Below are 21,301 nucleotides of genomic sequence, written 5' to 3'. Positions count from 1 at the left end.
CCAGTTTGGATAATTAGGTTTTGCTTTCTTTGGCTTTCTCCCTAAAGTTTTAGCAGGAAACTTCTTTCTTTCCACATGCAGGTCCCACTAACTCTGTAAGAATGATGGAAAGTGATAATCTTCAGCAGCAAGTCTGGGAATTCATTTTGCTGTGACCTGAATAACTCACCTGGACTGGAAAGTTTGTTTTTACCACTTCTGCTTCCCATGGCCCCCTCCACATTTATGCCCCCAGTACCTCTTTTTTGGAACCCAGTCTTCTTGGGCTCCCATTTCCCCTTCCTCTCAAAACCTTTTCTTTATTCTTGACACACAGACATGTAGATGACTAATGACCACTTTCAATGCTCACCTTGCAGGAGGATTGATATTTGAACAAGGATAAATGGCAATGGGATAAAGGCCTTATCTGTAGGATTTGGGGTATCAGCCAGCAAGAGCAGAAGGATTTCAGTGGAGTCTTCCTGCTGCCTTTACAATCATCCAAATAGATGATGGGCTATTTCACCTCTTTACAGCTGATTTTGGTGCTTAAGACCCCATTGAACTTAAGATGCAGAACTGATAAATGTTTGTTGTTAGCTTGGTGACTTTCTGGACACAGTGTAAAATGTGGTGTGGTCATTCCGTTCTCCAATATCTCTTCTGAAAAAATGCCAAGTTGGTATTCTGAAAGTGGAGGTTTGACAATGTCAGGCCTGGGTCTTGAAGGCAGATATGTGGTTCAGCTGAGAGAGTGCTGAGCTTGGAGTCAGAAAGAACAGATAAAATTTGGCCTCAAACCCTTAGTACCTCCGTGACTCTGGGCAATTCACATAATCTCTATCTGACTTAGTTGCCTGCACTAGAAAAATGGAGATAACAGTAGTACTTTCCTCCTAGGATTTTTGTGAGGATCAAATGAGATCATATTTGCAAAGTGCCTGGGATATAGTAGACACTTAATAAATGCTTGTTCCTTCTTTCCTCTTTCTGGGCTAAAATACAATCTTCTTCATTTGACATTCTAAACTTTTAATAATCTGGCTTCAACATACTCTTCTAAATCCTTTGCAATATGCTTCTTTGTCCCACATGCTACATTCAAGTCCAAGTGGCCCATTTGCCATTCCTCATTTATTATACTGGAGATAGCTAGGTGTTATGGTGGATAGAGTGATAGAGCTGGAATTAGGAAGATCTGGGTTGACATCTGGCTACTAACTGTATGACCCTGGACAAGCCATTTAACTTTTTTTTTTCCTTTAGTATCATCATCTGTAAAATGAGTTGGAGAAGAAAACGGCAAATTACTGCAGTATTTTTGCCAAAAAAGAAAAAAAAATTCCAGATAGGTCATGAAGAGTCAGACAAGACTAGTAATGACTAAACAACAAAATTCACGAATTCCATTTCCTGCCTTTGCATCTTGGCACATACCATCCATTATATCTGGAGGGCACTTCTTCCTGTTCTTGATGAACTTTCTGACTTCTTTCTTTTAAAAAATAAAACAAAACTTTATCTTCTGTCTTAGAATCTTTTCTGTGTATTGGTTCCAAGGTAGAAGAGAGGTAAAGCCTGGGCAATTGGGGGGTTGATTTACCCAGGATCACACAAGTAGGAAGTATCAGAGGCCAGATTTGAAGCCAGGAACACGTCCTGTTTCTAGTTATGGCTCTTTATCCACTGAGTCACCCTAGTTGTCCTAATCCCTGACTTCTTTTAATAAAGAGGATAGGTGTCTTCACCTATTTTGATCCACTCCCTCCCTCTACACTGTAGCTAATACTTTATTTTGTATCTACTTTGTTAGGGCTTGTCTATATAATACTATTTTCCTGGCATAGAATATAAGCTCCTCGAGGACAGGAACATTTTTGATCACCACATTCTCAGCTTGTGGCTCAATCTCTGGAATAATGGAGGTCCTGTTGTTTCTTGATTATCAGCAATTTTTGTTGTTGCAGTTGGTTACCCTAGTGCAGTGATGGCAAACACTTTAGAGACCGAGTGCCTAAACTGCAACCTTGTGCCAAATGTGAGCTGTCCCCTTACCCCAGATAGGAGAGGGAGAAAGCATGCCCAGTGGGCTGCTGGGCACAGGGGTGAGTGATGCTGAAGCATGTCCTTAGGCTCAGTGGAAAGGGAATGGAGCAGACTGCTCCAGCAGGTGTGTCATAGGTTTCCCAACAAGGGCCTATTGCCTCATTTTCTCAGCATCGAGTATTCCAAGTCTTCCTTCTAATCCTGAGTCATCAGATCAAAACAGAGGCATCTCAGACTCAGTCTCTTTGAGGCCCCAATTCTTTATTAACTACTTTTATTCATTTATTCCTGGGATGAATGTCTGATCATAGCATAGCTGGAAAACCCTCCTAGAAAACACTAGCATTGTCAAATGGACTTTTTGCAGAACTCTAAAACGTTGTGGTGCATTGGACCTCAGGAGCCACTTCATCCAATTTGTACCATATATATTTATAATATGCCTAAGAAGGGACCATCCAGTCTCCAATCGTGGTCAACTAGTCCAAGTAGTGGAGACTTCACACAGCTGGATGACAGGTGATTGAAGACCACTACCACCCTCCACCCTCTGCTGGGGGGGGGGGACGGAGAGAGAGAGACAGAGAGAGACTAGAGACAGACAGACAGAGAGACAGAGACAGACAGACAGATGGAGAGATAGAGACAGAGAGACAGAGAGAGTGACAGAGACAAAGAGTGACAGAGAGAGTGACAGACAGAGAAAGAGAGACAGACGGAGACAAACAGAAAGACAGAGAGTGAGAGAGAAAGAGAGAGAGAGGGGGGGGAGGGAGAGAGAGGGAGGGAGAGAGAGAGAGAGAGAGAAAGAAAGAAAGAAAACAAAAAGGGATGGCTTACCCTGTAGGTTACTCTGTAATTGCCAAATCATCCCTAGGGAGAGCGCCAATTCTATTTCCCTGGAATCATCACACATATTTATGAGGGCCCACTACCCATGCATACACTGTGAGAATACAGCAGACAAAATTGTCCTTTAGGAGGGAAAGAAAAAAAGATCAAATTAGTAATATTTCAAGCATTTTTTATTTTACATTAAAATGCATGGGTTAGACCATATTTCAATTATCAGCTTGACATTACTCTTTAAGCAAATGACTAGAGTTAACAAGAGAGCTACTACATTTTGAATACATTGATTTTCTGCTTGGTGTAAACTCTAAATAGCCGATTAGAAAGCTGTGAATCAGACGGACTCAGTGTACCTAATATACCTTGCAATATATTACAAGCAGAAAACCGTACAGATCTTTGAAGGTGAAATGTATTAAAAGCACATGATTGTTACAACTTAAATATATAAATGGTAACAGCACACCAGCTCTATCTAGCAATTTAAGAAATAGTCCACATTTTGATATGCACATCAACCCTAATGCATAAAACTACTGAGCTTAAAGGTATAAAGATACACAGATTTATTTTTCGAAAATGACTGTGAAATGAAATGAATACTTAATTGGACAGTTTCCAGTTGCAGAATATGCTGATGTTGCCCTTCATTATTTTCATGAGCACCAGAATGCCTCTCCAGCTAAGTCTGTCTGTCACCTGTATCTGCACATGTCACTCTGGTGTCCACAGTTCGCCTGGACCTCCAATTTATTGACCACAGGAATGCCTTGTCAGCAAAAATTGCATGATTTGAATGAGGAGACACTTGTTGTTTTCTTAGATCTAGTCTCAGACCTTACCGTGTGACCTTGGAGCAATTGCTTTATCTCTGGGGGTCCCAGGTTTTTCCGTCTATAAAATGATATTAATGAGATGATAACACCTATCATGTTCTTGGGAAGGTGAAAAGGTGATGGATGTGGATGAAGAGAGACGGAACTGTGCTATCGTAACTGTAATGCCCGAGAACGAATGATTATCGTGTTTTAGGTGGCCCACTTCATGTGGGGGTGGAACGTGAAGTAGCATATTTCAACATCATTTAGTTTTGATATTTTAAAGATTGAAATTGAATCAAGAAAGAGAAAAGAAGACTTTGCCTTTTTATATGATTATTTAGCATTTAAATGATGGTTTATTGATGCAAAATGCTTCCCAGTAAGTTTTATGAGCTTGGCTTCCTCCCATCATACAGAGAAGTAGATTCAGAATATTAGATCACTTTAGAGCTAAGGAGTCTCCAACACTGACGGTGTTTTAAGAAAACTGCACAAGGGCATAAAGCTGGGAAGAGGGAGATGAAACTGGAAGGCAATCACTCACTTTTAGCAACCCTTAAACCAAGAAGATCAACACTTTGCAAAATGATGATGATGAAGGAAAACTTTTCTTAGAGACAGCTATTGTAGTACAGTGAATGGCATGCTGGGCTAGGCATAAGGAAAACATGAGTTATAATCTAATTTCAGGCACTTATTAAATGTGTGATCCTGAGCAAGTCACTTCACCTCCTTGTGCCTCAGCTTCCTTATCTGTAAAATGGGGATAATAATCACATTTACCTCACAGGGTCATTGTGAGGACCAAATGAGAAAATATTTCTTAAGCACTTTGTACAGTCCCTGACAAATAGCAGGCATTAACAAATTATTTTCTTTCCTGGTAGACCTCTTTCCCTACATAATGACTTGTGTAGGCCTCACTTAAACTTACCTCTAAAAGCAGTATTTCACATTTGCTCCCATTCTTCATAATTTCTAATCTATTAATACTCTGCTTTCAATCATTTGCTCAAATCATTAGTTTATTCAATAAGAACTTTTAAGTGTCTCCTTTTTATACAACACCACACGAGGTGGTGGGGAAGATCTAAAAATGGGAAAAAATTATAGTTATTGGTGAGGGGATCTAATATTAATGACCATAATTACTCATATAGCCTCAATTCCGTATTCAGTTCCTTAAGCCTCATTGAGTTCAATACTTATTCAACTACTTTTCACATTTTTCTCTAAACCGCTCCCCAATCAGCCATGTAACATCATAGCAAAAGGAAAAGGCATTTGTTTAAAAGAGAATGAAAGAAATTGAATGAGAATTACGAAATCAGGTAACACTTAAAACCCATGTCCCAATTTCCAATTTTTCAAATATGTACATGAAACCTGGGTTTGTAAGTTCATTTTTCTCAACAATTTACAAATTATTATTAAAACAAAATATAGGAACTGTGGTCAGGGTGCTGAGATTTGGGCAGTGATGTAGCATTGTAGTCTGTGATGTATTACATCTTTGTTTTGCATCTGGGAGACATGGGTATCTTATCACTGTAGTGTGCTTTTCTAGGATTGGAACAATATTTGCCACTACCTATATAGCCACCATTGCCTGGCAGAGAAAAAAGATCTTATTTCCATGAATGGCAGTAATAAAATGCAATTTCAGGGCAGCTTCGTAAAACTATCTTTAAAATTCTTTGTTTCTTTGCTTCTTTGTGTTTCTTCATTTCTTCGTTTCTTTGTTCCTCCCTTCCACCTTTTTTCTCTCCCTCTGCTTCTGTTCTCCCCTCCCTCAGTCTCTCTCTCTCTCTTTCTTCCTTCCCTATGTCTATCTTCCTTCCTTCCTTCCTTCCTTCCTTCCTTCCTTCCTTCCTTCCTTCCTTCCTTCCTTCCTTCCTTCCTTCCTTCCTTCCTTCCTTCCTCCCTCCCTCCCTCCCTCTCTCTCTCTCTCTCTCTCTCTGTCTCTCTCTCTCTGTCTCTGTCTCTCTCTCTCTCTCTCTCTCTCTCTCTCTCTCTCTCTCTCTCTCTCTCTTTCTTTTTGTCTTTCTTTTCTTTTCTCATTCATGTTCATTGTTCCCAAAGTGGCATTGAGAAGAAAGCTATATAACAAGAATATACTTGAAATAGTGTTGTTACTTACTGTCCTCTGCACTGAATTTTGAGGAATGTGGTTCTGGAAGAGACTATGGCCAATCACATGGATACACAATTTTATTACTTCTTTCACATTATGTTTGCATTTTAAAGGGAAGATTCATAAACAGGTAATAATGTAAAAAAAATTAACTCCTAGTTTGGGAATTTCAGTTTGAAAGGAAAGAGTTTTTTTCAACTTTATTTCTGACAGAGAAGATGATTGAAATTATATCATATGAATCAAGTATAATAATGTATCACTGAATAGAAAGTTTAGCAAGGGTTGGGACTCCTTTTTGCTTCTTTTGGTATCCTCAGTCCTTAGCACAGTGAATGGCACAGAACAAGGGCATAATAAATGTTTATTGATTGATGAATTGGACACAGTCCAACTTTATTCTTCAGTTTTACTCCACTCAATAAACAAAGCCTTTTTTTTAGGTCAGCTCTTCATGTACAAATTCACTTTTTCTTTCCAAACAGAGCAAAAAAAAACCTTCAGAAAAAGAAAAGGAAATGACCAAGAGGTGAAGAAGTGATTATATATGAGGACAGGCTAAATTCAGGACATTTTAGCCTGGAAATGTGAAGACTGGAAAAAGTTCTTGAAAGATTTAAGTCTATAAAATTATGAAAGGATGGAGAGGATGAAAATCGACATATAGGAAACTCTAGAATATGAGGTCCCTTGAAAAATAAGGTTTTATAAAAAATACAGAGAAATATTTATTGACAGGAGGTAGTAAGCTTATGAACTTTATCATACCAAGTAATAAAAAGCCTGAAAATATAAGCATCATCAAGAAAAATTTGGTAAATGGTTGGATAAATCCATTAAGATAAGGTTAAAATGCTGAGGTTAATATTGAAAAACATATCTATGACTTCTTACAAAGGACTCTTTGATCTCCATCAGTGACATAACTCTGTATAGGATGAACCACATCCATCATATATTGTCTCACCTCTTATGTTTCTACATTTTTAATGTTGGGAAATCAAAGTAATTTTTCCTTTCTTGTTGCCTTATATAGGGGAAATAACAAGACAAAGTCATCTTGGACTATCATTGAATAAACCAAGAAATCAACTGAGACTCTTGTCTAAGATCAGATAAAAATGTTAAAAAAGCAAATGCTTTACGCATTTATTTGAACCTCTTTTCCATGAAAATGGAATAAGAATGAACTGGAAAATATATGTACGCTTATCCAAGACAATTCCAAAGGATTCATAAAGAAAAATGCAATACACCCCCAGAAAGAGTGAGTATATATTTAAACATATTTTAACTTTCTTTTTCTTCCTTTGTTCTTTCCTTTCTTCCTTCCCTCTTTTATTTCCTTGTTTTTTTGAAATATAGATAATATTGAAATATATTTTTAATGACTCCATATTTATAAATGATATATTGTTTACCTTCTCAATGAGTGAGGGAGAGGAGGAAGGGAGAAAATGTGGAACTCAAAAAAATTAATAAAGATTAAAAAGAAGTCTTTTATTTGAAAAAGAAATCTACTTCAATGTACCCATCCAATTTTAGGGCCATATAAATTCAGCAAAAGATTTCTTATTATCTTCTTCACCTCTCTGCCCATCTTAGTGTCCTCTGAACTGAATCATGAAACATAACATCTCAGGGTATTTCCCCTTCTCTCTCTCTCTGTCTCTCTCTGTCTCTGTCTCTGTCTCTCTCTCTCTCTCTTTGTCTCTGTCTCTCTGTCTCTCTCTGTCTCTGTCTCTCTCTGTCTCTCTCTGTCTCTGTCTCTCTCTGTCTCTCTCTGTCTCTCTCTGTCTCTGTCTCTGTCTCTCTCTGTCTCTCTCTCTCTCTCTCTCTCTCTCATAACACATGGCTCCTCTGCTTCAGAAATATATTCATTTTACCCATTGAGAAGCCGGCACAACCTCTTCAGTTCTTTCTATCATTCAATTTGAACTCATATAAGTCCTCCCTTCCAAGCTCCACCCCCCTACCCCCACCCCTTTCTCTTTCGGAAGATACATCTCTTAACTCCTCCAATGGCGCCTTCACTCTTCCTGCAGAGGTCCTGACACTCAGTCTGCATAGCTCTTATCTGTCCTATGCAGGAGGAGGGGATGGACGACTGGGGGCTTTCAGAGAGAATATTTGTTGCAGTTCAAAGCAAGCCATCTTTTATTTTTCTCTTTCACTCTCTCCTTTTCTCTCTCTCTCCCTTTTTTTCTCCTCCAAGATAAATAGAAGTAGAAAGGACAAGCAGTTTTGATTAGCATTTAAAATGTTGTCAATTTTTAATGAAAGCGTAACCTCCAACCATCAACTTCACACAAACTGGAGACAAGGTTGCAAAACGAATGCTAATATATTTGGCACACTTTCTCACACTTGTCCTTCGGTGAACTTTCCTTGTTGTTAATTTGTTATGTCAGCCCATATTAGTGGGTTTCAAAAGTCCAAACTGGCAAGTGTGGTGACCCAAAGGGAGCGAGTCTATAAAAGATCTCTAAATCGAAGCCTATTAGATGTGCAGTTCATTAGCTGTGCACCTATAGCTCTATAGATGTGAATGTTATTATTTTGGAGACCTTCCTGAATTTTAAGTCATACTCATAGTCTTATAACAATTGACATTTTATTTTTAAGTCCATTAAGCTGGTATTTGCCAATCAATTGGAGACATTTCATGTTTCTTGGGGCCTAGGACTGTAAGAGGTTACAAAAGTAAAACAAGACATTATAATTTTCTTTAGAAACTTGGACTTTAATGGGATAAGAAAACATGCTTTAAAGAGAGATGGGAATTTCGAAAAAAAAACACATTAAAATTGAAAATAAAATCACACAAGATGTTCTGTATGTACTTATGAAATATTGCGGAACACAGAATAAGAGTGGTGGATGTGGTCCTCATGAGGAAACCAGGTTCATACTGGTGTCCCAGTGCAATGGGCAAAAGTGCTGAGAGACAGCTAGGTTCACTTAACACAAGCACACATTGAACGCTGACATCCAGTTTTTCAAGGTAAGATCAGTAACCTCTAACCTAAGTAGAGGGAACAAAACAATGGAACCCATTTAGAAAGAGAGGTTTGGGCTTCAGGAATTCTGCTTGGCTAATCTGAAAGACAAAAGGACTTATTCCTTCTTGGTCCAAGATTTGTTTGTCCCTATTACTTAAAGTCAAAGTTAATAGCCCTAATGATTATGACCTAATTAATTAATTGTCCTAATTGGCTTTCCTAACTTGAGTAAGACATATTGGCTTCTTTTTCAGAAGGGCTACATAATAGAAGGATTTGAAATAGACAAGGATGTTGGGAGAAGTTATGGATTCCAGGATTATCTGAATTGTGATGAAAGATCAAGATAAGTAGTTCCCAGGCAAGTGGTCCTATTAGTTAGCTTGTGTTTTATGCTTTATCCTTAATCCTCTACTATAGGACACTTGGTCTACTCACAGACATCTGTATTTTTTTTTTTTGTGCTCACTGATTTTTATAAAGGAGACAGCTTAGCAATAGTTTGTAGACAGCTGACCTCATAAGTAAGAAGATCTGGGTTATATAAGATATCCAATTGATGCAACTGTCTATGCATCTCCCAACTGATCAGCTAACTGTCTTCGTGCCCCATGAAACAACCAAAGACTGTAAGGTGCAGAGCACTATTCCGTGCCAAGTATGCTAGATGGCAAGGATAGAAGTGGGAAGGATGAAACAATTCCTCCTGACAAATGGAGGGTACGAGTATGTATAAAAATCTCTACAGCAAAAGTATAAAGTGAATACATACAAATATTTACACACAAAGTAGGTATAAAATCAACTTATGGGCAGAGTACTAAAAGTTGGGAGGATCAGGAAAACTCCGTGCAGAAGATGGTGTTTAAACTGCATCTTAAAAGAAGAGTCCTTAGGAAACATGGATGAGGAAATAGTTCATTCTAGGAATATGAGCTGTCCAGTTCAAATACTTTGAGAACAACTGGAGATTTGTGTGTGAAGGAGAGAAAGAAAGATGATTTGGGGGCAGCTGGGTAGTTCAGTGGATTGATCTCCAGGCCTAGAGTAGGGAGGACTTGGTTTCTAATCTGGCCCTAGACACTTCCCAGCTGTGTAATCCTAGGAAAGTAATTTTACCTCTTTTGCCTAGTCCTTGTCCTTCTGTTTTAGAGGTTTTACTAAGACACAAAGTAAAGAATAAAAAAAAAAGATGATTTGGCTGTTATCACCCAGGGTACAAAGGGGAATAGCATGCTATGGGGCCTCATTCAGGTTAGGACCAGGGTCTCTAGGGCCTTAAATCCTAAGCAGGGCAATTCATATTTTATCCTACGGTCAATAGTAAGCCAAAAGAATTGATTGACTAGGTAATCATATGGTAAGATTTATGTCTACGGAAAATTCCATTGGTGAGAGTGTGTAGGATGGCCTGGAGGCTAAAGGACTTTATTGAAGGGGAATCAATTAGGTAGTTATTATAATAACTGAAGTGAGAGATGATGAGGGCTACAACTAAGGTAGTATCTGTTTAAGTGGTAAAGAGAGTGGTTGTCAGAGATGTTGTAAACTTAGAAACAATAAGATTTGGCCCAGATGGGCTATGTTGATTAAGAGATTGAGGAGTCAAAGATAACGCTAAGGTTTAAAAGGAGAGATTGCAAATAGGTGTTACTTGCTATTGAATCAGAGAAGTTTACAAGAAGGGTCAGTTTAAAGAGCAATATAATGACTTCAATTTGGGTAATGTTGAGTTTAAAATGTCTCCTGGGCATCAAATTTGAAAAGTCCAATAGGCAATTGGTAATGTGTGACTCAAACTCAGGGGGACTGTGAGGGGTAAAAATTATGGTTGGGCTGAATATTTAAGAGTATGGCACCAGGACTTTACTAAATTCCAAATGGATTACTCAAGTCAGAATGACTTTTTATGATAGCTTATTTACAAATAGAGTGAAAGAAAGTAAGGAAAATGAGGGGGGGAGAGAGAGAGGTGGGGGGAGAGAGAGTCAGAGAGAGAAAGAGAGAGAGTCAGAGAGAGAGAGAGGGGAGAGAGAGTCAGAGAGAGAGAGAGAGATTGACAGAAAAAGAGAGAGAGAGAGAGAGAGAGAGAGAGAGAGAGAGAGAGAGAGAGAGAGAGAGAGAGAGATGGGGGCAGAGCTTCAGAGGCCCCAGCAAAGGGGGCCCAAAGGATTAATTAAACAAGGCTTCCAGCCTTGAGGCCTCCTCTAAGACAAGGGGCCTCTCGGGAGGCTAGTTCCTCCAGAGAAGCCAAGGAAAGGGAATCACCCATGTGCCAGTCCAAAGGAAAGTAGTCTGAGGTCTCAAGCACAAGCTCCTCCAAGGATGAGTTCAAAGGCGAAGATCCCTTACAAGAAGTGGACCACCAAATTTAAAGACAGTTCCTTGCATCACTTCCTGTGCCTTTGGTCCACTTTTACATGCACCAATGGTGGCTTTAATTTTGCTTCAGACTGCCCAGGGAGCAGTCTGTGGTTTTTGATTTGTCACTCACTTGCACATGTGGTTCATAGGCCTCCCCCACTCCACTTAATCCTTAAGTGGGTGTGTATACATTCCTGGTGGCTAAAATCTAAAGAATAAGTAGTGGAGCATTAATCCCATCTTTACTCCCCCCTGATGATCATTTGGGAGACTAGTCTCCCTGATTAATCATTTAACATAATCATCTTGTACCTCTAAAAATCATCTAACTATAGGTACATACAAAATTATACCTTCTAAGAGGAAACTATAAGAGTTAGAGATAAGAGGGGAAAAAAGGGTGAGATCTGGGAGACATCTAAGGATAGAGCAAGATGTGAAGGAAGCCAACAGCAGAACTTTTGGGAACCTTTGACATGGATGCTGAGTCAGAAAGGATACTAAGGACAAAGAAGGCACACAGGTAGGAGGTAAACCAGGAGAAGAGTATTATGGAAACCAAGAAAAGAGAGGGTATGCAGAAGGAGAGCAGTTAATCCTAAATGCAGCACATACATTTGATAGGACAATTTAGAGAATATTGGTAACTATTGGGAGAATAGTTTCAATTGAGTGATGAGATCAGAATCCAGATTGCAAGAAATTAAGAAGTGAGTGAAAGCAGAGAAAATAGACATGGTGAGGGGAAAATGTTTTGTTGAGGCATTTGACTGAGACAGGACAGACATAGGATAATAGTTTCAGGGGTAGTAACTCTAGGAAGGGTAGGAATACTTGGCATACTTGAATTCAATAAGGAAGGACTCCTTTGGTAGGGAAATGTTAAAATTTAGGTTGGAAAAAAAATTAGTCACCAATCCATTGGAGAAGATGGAAGAAAGTGGCATCAAAAGCTCATGGACAGGGGTTGGCCTCAAAAAGAAGTACCATCTTTGTCAGATATTGTAGAAAAGGAGACTTACTTGGTAGAGGGAGTTTTCTCACATAAAGCTCTCAACACTATTACAATAATAGTTCTGGGAGGGGCGAAAGAAGAGATTCATTCTCTTTAAAAAATTTACAGCAATGACAACAAAAACATTCTTTATTGAAATTTTCAGTTTTTATAGGACTGCTTTTAAACTATTGTTTCAGAGCAATAGTAGATAGCTTGATGTTAGTGAATAATAAACTTCTATGCTTTTGTTCACAAAGCAACTTAAATGTTGAACTTAATGCACACTGAATTTGTATGAAAAAATTTAAATTTGGAAATCAGTAAAGAGAAAATCTGAGGAATATCCTCTTAAGATTATAATATGCCCCATGCATACTTTTAAAATAATGATATCTTAAAAATATATGGTCATATATGCAATGTAGATAAGCTCACATTAAAATGGGCATATTCATTTGGATATTTCTTGGTTGTGAGTATTTAAATTCAAAGCTGTAATGCTGTACTAAGTGCATTGTGTAATTTAGGCAGCCACACACATGCTCATTTTCTCTCTCTCTCTCTCTCTCTCTCTCTCTCTCACACACACACACACACACACACACACACACACATCTTTATTAAAAATAGGAATTACACAAAAAAGGGAAGATGGAAGAATTAAAACTAAAGGTCATGAAATTTGATCATCTCCATATTTAAGGTTACTCTAAGTACTCTGCAAATAACAAGGTGCTTTAATACTGCGCCTGCACTTTAGTCTCATTTAATATAAAACCTATGAAAGATTATTCCTGAAGTCATTATCTTTAACTGTTGAGAGCATATATCATGACTAAGTGACTGAAGTGCTGTGTGAACTCTCAATGGGATACTGCTGAAGATCTGATATATGTCTCTTGGTATCCATCAAACTCAAAAGATTTGCAAGAGGAGAAAAAGAGAGAACTTTTAAAAATAAGAAAACATTTTAAAAAGTTAGCTTTCTGTTTCAGAACCATAGAATCAGAACAAGTTGGATAGAAGTTAACTACTAAGAAACAAAGGCATCACCTGAAATAATCACATTGGTCTTGTTTATAAACACATAACCTCTGAATAAGATTGAAAAAGAATGTGTATTCCAGTTGAAAATTCATTTGCCTCCTCCTTTGGTAAAAGTTCATTCATTCATATTTCAGCAAATATTTGTTCAACATTTTTTATGTACAATGTACTGAACTAGGTGCTGGAATTGGGATGCAAAATGAAAGGTTTTATTCCTCCTCTCAGAGAATTTATAATGTACTAGGGCAGTAAGATACATACAAAAATATTTCTGCTAAAAACATGAAATATTATATAAGTGACATTCAGAAATTATAACAATTTATTTTAGAAATGGAATGAAGGAATAAATGATTTAAAGTGAAGGGAACCAGGAAAGGCTCCTTGGAGAAAATGGCATTTAAACCTATTTTACAGGAAATTAGTGGGACGATAATCCAGATAGAAAAAGTATTCTTTATATCTTCAGTTCTCTAGGACCTGATGAACCACACCAAATATATTGGGAGAATAGTGGATGTGATTATTGGACCACTGCCTTGATTTTTGGGAGATACTGAACTGGATCCCTCCCTCCCTCCCTCCCTCCCTCCCTCCTTCCTTCCTTCCTTCCTTCCTTCCTTCCTTCCTTCCTTCCTTCCTTCCTTCCTTCCTTCCTTCCTTCCTTCCTTCCTTCCTTCCTTCTTTACTATTTCTCAAAACACTTCTATTCTTTCTCCTTCACTGAATCCCTTTCCACTTCTCACATCTTATAAGAATATATCCTTAATGGTTGTGCCCTTAACTTCCCTTTTCCTTTCTAACCAAATGTACATTTCTGTATGTCAGTTCCTCTCTGGGATTTAGTAAGTATCTTAAAGAAGAAAACTCTGAAATCTAAATTTCAAAAGTTTAACTCTCCTCCTGAACTCAAGTCAGATACTTCCAATTTATTGGTAAACATTTCTACTTGAAGGAGTTTTCTGAATCTTGCAATCAACACATGAAAAATGGGATTCATCATCTGTTGCCCCAAATAAGATATCTATTCTGACCTCAATTTCTATGAATAGGAGCAATAATTCCCCCTAATCCAAGATTGAACTTTAGTGTCATCATTAATTACTAATTCCTCAGCGACTATACTCACCAAGTACTGTCAATGTTACCTTTGTAATATCCTCCGCTTCCATTGCCTTCTTTGTATTTCCTGTGACATGTATTTCCTGTGACATGAGGTTAAGATAAGGTTGTAGTTAATTCATACACATAGAGATATATAGTTTACTAAGAGAAGATTAGTACTTCATTTGTGAGGGTTTGCCAAATACTTTTCAGGGCTGTCCATGTGCCATAGCTTTTATCTGACTCTGAGAAGCTGTAGTACACACAATGGCCCCACAAGCATATGTGCTAATCTAAGTTGAAAGTAGCCAACAAGCCTCAAACCCATTGAGTTAGGGTTTTATCTACCCGAATACTTCTCTCATTGGAAGGAGTGGATGAGAACAATTTGTTCTAATGGCCATGGACATAGAAGAAACATGTACTGTAGAGTGCTTAAAGTTTGGTTAGATATTAAAGAAGTCAAAGTCATTTACTGTGTCCTGAGCCATCACCAGTAATCTTGACTTTTATCTTGCCATTGGACTTCAATGACTAGAAGAAAGAATGAGACAGACAACTTTACGCAACTTTGAGTTACTTATTCTAATTTATACTTAAGTCAAAAGACATCAACAGTGATGTCATTTTGGTTTTCTTCAAGTATGAAAGATAACAATCAACCAACATGTAGGATAAGTGGTGTCTCTGCCTTCAGTCTGGTCACACTCAAGTTCAATATGTATATTGATGCCAAGTAGAGCTTCTCACACCGCCTTGCTAAGGTCACACCACTCAAATAATTCTTCGCTGAATCATGGGAAAAGTCCACATTAGCATCAGATTAAAAAAATCTTGCCATATTCAGGTAAAGAGAAATCTCAAAGAATATATATATATAAATATTACATATATGAAGATTTTACATACATGTGCATATGTGTGTATTTAACAATGCCAGGAGGAAAAGATTGAGTGATGGACAGACTGTCAGGATAATATGAAAAGTAACAGAACCAAAATTGTCCAATACCACAAAAGGAGGGGAAAAAACAAAAAGAGATAGAGATGAAGTGAAAATATATGAAAAAGAGAAGGGATAATTTACAGGTCCAGAGAAGTTTGGAATTCTGAACATAGTCTATATGATTTTTTTAATCCCATAGATAAATTTAACATTGTGACTTTATTATGGGGGAAATCAACTCAATTCACTACCCAGGGGTAAAGTCATCACTGTATCTAAATTTTCAATATTTCCTTTAAAAATAGGGGATTGGATATGCTAAACCTGATCCATGGTGTGAGTCAACAAAATTATGAAAAAAGGGATAAGAATTATTGTTATATATCATGATATTTTATATTCTATAATCAGTTCACAAACTGCTCTTTATACATTTCCAATATTATACCATCATGCAGTATATGTTGAAGGAAGGAATGAAAGAAGGAAGGAAGGAAGGAAGGAAGGAAGGAAGGAAGGAAGGAAGGAAGGAAGGAAGGAAGGAAGGAAGGAAGGAAGGAAGGAAGGAAGGAAAAGGGAAGGAGGGAGGGAGGGAGGGGGGAGGAAGGAAGGAAGGAAGGAAGGAAGGAAGGAAGGAAGGAAGGAAGGAAGGAAGGAAGGAAGGAAGGAAGGAAGGAAGGAAGGAAGGAGAAAGAGAGGGAGAGATCCATTTCAGGATCATTCACAGATCTTTCAAAGAACTTATCCTAACCCTATCTAGAATGAAACTTATCTTGGGGTCTTAAGAGGGTAATACACTACCCTTTCAGTGAAATATCTTTCTCCCACAGAGTCCTACTTAGGCTTTTATTGTTACACTGTGGTTTAGATCTTCACTTCAAAGAAAACATAAATAGTTTGGGAGTATTAGTCTGGTAACCCCTTTCTCATCTGACCTGTACTGACCAAATAACTCCTTGTAATACCAGATGATGGCAAGATCCCAACCTTTTTCTCTCACGTATCATTGAATGCAGTTGTATGTCCAACTACAGTGGCTATATGAGGAATCTTATTTGTTCAGAGATAGAGCTCAAAAACTCCTCCTTGATTTAGAAGGTTAGGTTCCTGAAATCTAAAATAGCATTGTTTGAGACACATACTAAGTCTGGTGCTACTCAAGAACTCTCTTCTTTAGTTAGTTTCACTAATCACAGCCTCTCATAAATCAAGAGTCTATGAACCTCTACATGAGAAGTTGGGTTTTAGACATCATCCATAATTTCTCCCCACATTTCTTTTGGACAAGCATATGTGTATCTCTTTCATGAGTTTCTGTAAAAAATTTTAATACTTTAATCATGCTCACTTACTCTAATTTCTTTAGATATTTAATCTCAGGAGACTAGATGATATTTAAAAGAATATAGACTCTAGTTCAATACATAATATTTCCTCCATAAACCGAGTTGTTATAATTCTTAAATGGCATCATACATATAGATCCAAATTGTATGTGTACTTCACTAAATATCAACTTCAACATCCAGATAAGAAGGATTCATACTGGTTTATAGTAGGCTATGAAGATAACTCTATAAACTCCATAAACCTTTTGAGTGGTCTAAAGTGAGTTAAATTGAAAAGTTCATATCCATTTTATTTAAACTTCTGATGAGTTAGGATAGCTAGATATGAATGATTCAGTGAACAATTTACTCTTAGACTTCTAAATTCTAGGAAATAATTGCTTAGCTACAGATACGTATAAATACACACATATGTATGCATATACACATTCATACTATATATGTATATAAAGGTACACATATATAGTGCTGTTCATATACCATAAACAATGCATACAGGTGCATATATATTTGTACACACATGTATATGCCCACCTGGAGACATATAAGTACATGTTCTTATGTTTCTATGTCTCTTTGTTCAATAATGATATGACAGTAAATGAATTACCATAAATAAATTCAGCTGCATAGATTGGTGATGGAGCTGTCCTAGCTCCCTACCCGATCTGACCTTGGAACTGGGGAAGGTTTACATCAGTGATGATTCTATCTGTTCTTGATGAATCACAACTCTTGCTTATGTTTAATCATTGCTGATAGTAACAGCTGACAGCTAGTCCTGAGGAGAAAAGACAGAAACACACACACACACACACACACACACACAACTCTGGCAACTGAATTTCATTGGGGGGATGGGGACTACCCTTTTACAAATGACTGTTTTTTTGCATATGGATGGAGTGAACTGAAGGTTATTCTGCATATTTTCATAAAGGACATGACATTACAGAGAGGATACTTTTATCCCCCTTTAAAAATAAACCTTTGCTTGATATGCTTCTAGATAAACCATTTACATTAAGACACCAGAATGAATTAGCTACTGATTTTCTTTTATGAGAATTACTCATCCTATCTTCTGCAAGGAGAGAGAAATTTTCCCTCTTAAAGGTCAAGCAAATTGTTTTAATTGTATTGGAACTACAAAGAGGAAGGAGAGGATGTGATAACCTACTTCTTTCATCAGACAGGGGATCTGTGGATCCTGTGTAAGATTTGATATAGAAATAGTCATCACTGAACAAGTTGTGTATCCTATACAGTATATACTGGCTACAGTCCTCTGAATATATGAGATAGATGTGGGGGTGATATCTATGAAAAATGTTTCTCTGAGCAACCATCTGACCACAAAACTGGGTTCTTGAAAATGCTATATAGGTCACGCAGTAATCGTATCTGTAGCTTACCACTGAGGATATTTTCCTTGTAAAATGGTGGTCATGGAAAACATAATGCAACCACAGTAACAATGAACTTTATTTAGCAAAGGCTTATCTGACTGAAACAAATTTCTTCATGAAGCACAGGATGGCATGCAACTGGTATGACTCAAGCACATATAATGTTGTTGCACTTTACCCACTTTGTGTATACAAGGAAGTATACATGTTAGGTTTGCCTCCATTTCTCTTTCCTAAGTAGCCGGTCCTCAATTCTCTATTCTGAGAGAAGATACCATTAGAACAGATTTGTAACCTTGCTTATGCCTCAGTTTATTCATTTGTTTGAGTTAGTTTTATAGATAGATGAGAGAGAGAGAGAGAGAGAGAGAGAGAGAGAGAGAGAGAGAGAGAGAGAGAGAGAGAGAGAGAGTTAATTAAGGACTTATATGTGTCAGCATTGAACTAGGCTTGATGACCTCTAAGACTTTCAGCTCTAAAATTGAGCAATTCCATGATTCTAAAATGGTCAACTCATCCTTTTTGACTTTTAACCTATTTGCACTGTGGTCAGACTTTGAAATCTTGTTCAAGTAGTCAATATCAATTCCCCTGGCATCTGGTTAAACTGTTCTGTGGTGTTTTGGGGACAGGGTTAGAGGAAGAAAAGAGTTTGGCAATGACAAAGAGAAACCTGTTGCTACTACTCTCGTCTTCAACCCCAGGATAGGGAAATTTACTGGTTAGATGTTAATTGCCCTCTGGAGAGAGGGTATCCAGCCTTGAATATGGTTAATTCCTATACAGACAACTGATATGTTACCACACTACCATTCTGTTGGGGATTCTTTCATTTAAAATGAAACACTTCCAAAAGCTTATTTTAAACTTATGAAAGTAGTCTTAGTTGCAATTTTTTTTCAAATTCCAATTAATTGACATTGTTGATGAGCTTTAACTTTTGAGGGAATGGTTGATGTAATCTTCAATCTAGCCCAACCTGTTCTGAGTCATAGCTGAAAATATTTGTATCCATGGTTTGTCATATCTTGCTTTTCCAATTTTTCTCCTTTATTCTTAGCAATATTTTCCTATTGCTTTTTTACTTTCATTTAAGGTCCATTTAATAGAAAAGGAGACAGTCTCTGCAAGTCCTAACCACTATTTGAATACTAAAATCAACAGCACAGCAAATGTGTCTCTTAATAAAATGAGACCTGTTGACTTTTTTCTTATAAGGAAATACACACACATATATTTTAAAACCTTATGAAATATTATGCACATGAGGCCTATTGACAGCACCCTTAACAGATTCAAAAGATGCTTGCAATTCTTTCAGAGCAAACTTATTATTTTTTAAAGAATTGCTTTTATGGCCATTTTCCCCTCTATTACTTAGTTGTTCCGACTCCTTTATTTAGACTCTTTGCCATGCAAATATTATTTAAACCTTAGTCAGCTTATGTAGTGATTTTAAAATGTTTTAATGTTCCATTTGACATTCCCGCTGGTCCCATTTCCAGTGTTGAAATGTATTAATTCCCATATCAATATATATGTATATACATTTTTGCCAGTGAGGGATATAAAAAGATATTTTCTATGCATACATTAGAGAAGTTATTACAAATGGAAGATAGAAGGAAAAGGGGGAGGAGGAAGATAAAGAAAGCAATAGAGAAAATGAGAAGAATAGAAAGAAAGAAGGCCTGGAGAGGGAAAAAAAAAAGCTCAGACAGAATGAAATCAGATAATTATAGGAGAAAGAAATTTGAACTTAAAAAAAGGACAAATGAAAAGACAGTGGCTGATACATATTCAATGAGGAAAAAAAAATAAGATAACCAATGAAATCAGGAGCAAAAGAAGCCAGAGGTTAAAAAAAAGAGGAAAGGAATAAAACCAAAAACTGAAACCAAATTTTGGATGAAAAGTCAAAAGAATTGAGCTGTTGATTTTGGGTCGTTCTGCTTCTAATTGAATTCCTCTGATTTCTGATATTATCATCTAAATTTCTTGTAATTTTACCCAAAATTTTATCCTCCAAGTATTATTCTTATTAATGTTCTCTTCATTTCTGTAGGAGGCATAAAAATAACTGATGAGTGTGGGAACATAAGCCGTATGGTTAGTGAGGCAGAGGTGATAATTAGAACATGCTGTACTACGCAGTAAACAAAGCTATTATGAACAATAGAGTTCTTTGTAGAGTATTTAAAAAGAGGATGAAAATAATATACTTTCCCCTGACTGGCTTAAAAGCTCAGCCAGTTACTGCCCTGAGAAATCAAAAAAACGGTTGGAGTTAATCAGCCAGTAGATTTGGAGCCAGGTTAAATATGCCCCAAAATATTATTCATACTTATTTTATCTTATGCTTGTTTCATATATGCTTTTCATTATTCTTATAAATCTCCACTTTTGGAAAATAAATCACAATGTGGTCAAAAGCTGAGCAAAAAAATTAGAAAGCTCTCATATCTTTCTCTTTCTCCATTGGGGGCAGGGGGGGGGGTGTCGGTTCATATTCGTCCCCAGCATGAATGAGATTTTATTAGAATGAACATACCTTGAGAGGATTAAGTGAGATAACACATATAAAACATTTTGTAAATCATAAAGGATTTTATAAATGCTAGCTCTTGTTCTTGTTGCTGCTGTTGTTTTGTTTATATTCTTTTCTTTGTATTTACATTGCTGGAACATAGGAGGCATTTAATGAATCCTGATTAATTCATGGTTAAGTGACTTACCCAGATTCACACAGCTAGGCAATGTCTGAGGCTAGATTTGAACCCAGGTTCTTCTGATTCCAGACCTGGAACTCTATCCACTAAGACACTTGTTTGCCCTAATTTGTGGATTCATTCAAATATTCTTAACTTTTGATATTTCTTTAATTCCAATTAATCATGACCTTTCCTGCATTGTCTGAGGTTAAAAAAAATCTCTTCATTGGTATCATTTGAACTAAAACTTTAATCCAATATCCCATCATTACATAGAAACTATGCGGCCAGAGTTCTACCTCTGGAATGATTCTGACAAGTTGGAAAGACTTTAGGCATAAGTCCTTTAATGGTTTATATATCAATCTTGTTGTTAATTTGAACAAAAATCACCAAAACCAAAAGCATCTCAGTACACAAAGCAGTACAAGAAAAAAAAAACTTATAAGAAACTAAAAGTGCTGTGTACAGTTTATTTTAGAAGAAAAATGGATATACAGAATATGAATTTACTAAGGTTATGTTTACTTGTGTACC

At 37.1% G+C, this 21,301-nt stretch overlaps 1 long non-coding RNA gene across 1 annotated transcript in view; it reads left to right on the top strand.

Annotated features, from left to right (window-relative positions):
• The window catches only part of LOC130458482 (uncharacterized), a 199,215-nt gene that overhangs the window by 124,757 nt on the left and 53,157 nt on the right, over positions 1-21,301 (top strand). Inside the window, exon 3 of the long non-coding RNA XR_008917823.1 lies at positions 6,872-7,102. This is a non-coding gene — a long non-coding RNA (uncharacterized LOC130458482). The remainder of the gene's footprint in view (positions 1-6,871; positions 7,103-21,301) is intronic.

Source organism: Monodelphis domestica, chromosome 3 (assembly GCF_027887165.1).
Source record: "Monodelphis domestica isolate mMonDom1 chromosome 3, mMonDom1.pri, whole genome shotgun sequence".
Taxonomy (NCBI): Eukaryota; Metazoa; Chordata; class Mammalia; order Didelphimorphia; family Didelphidae; genus Monodelphis; species Monodelphis domestica.
Note: the sequence above shows the minus strand (reverse complement) of the source record. Positions and strands in the feature narration are given on the sequence as shown.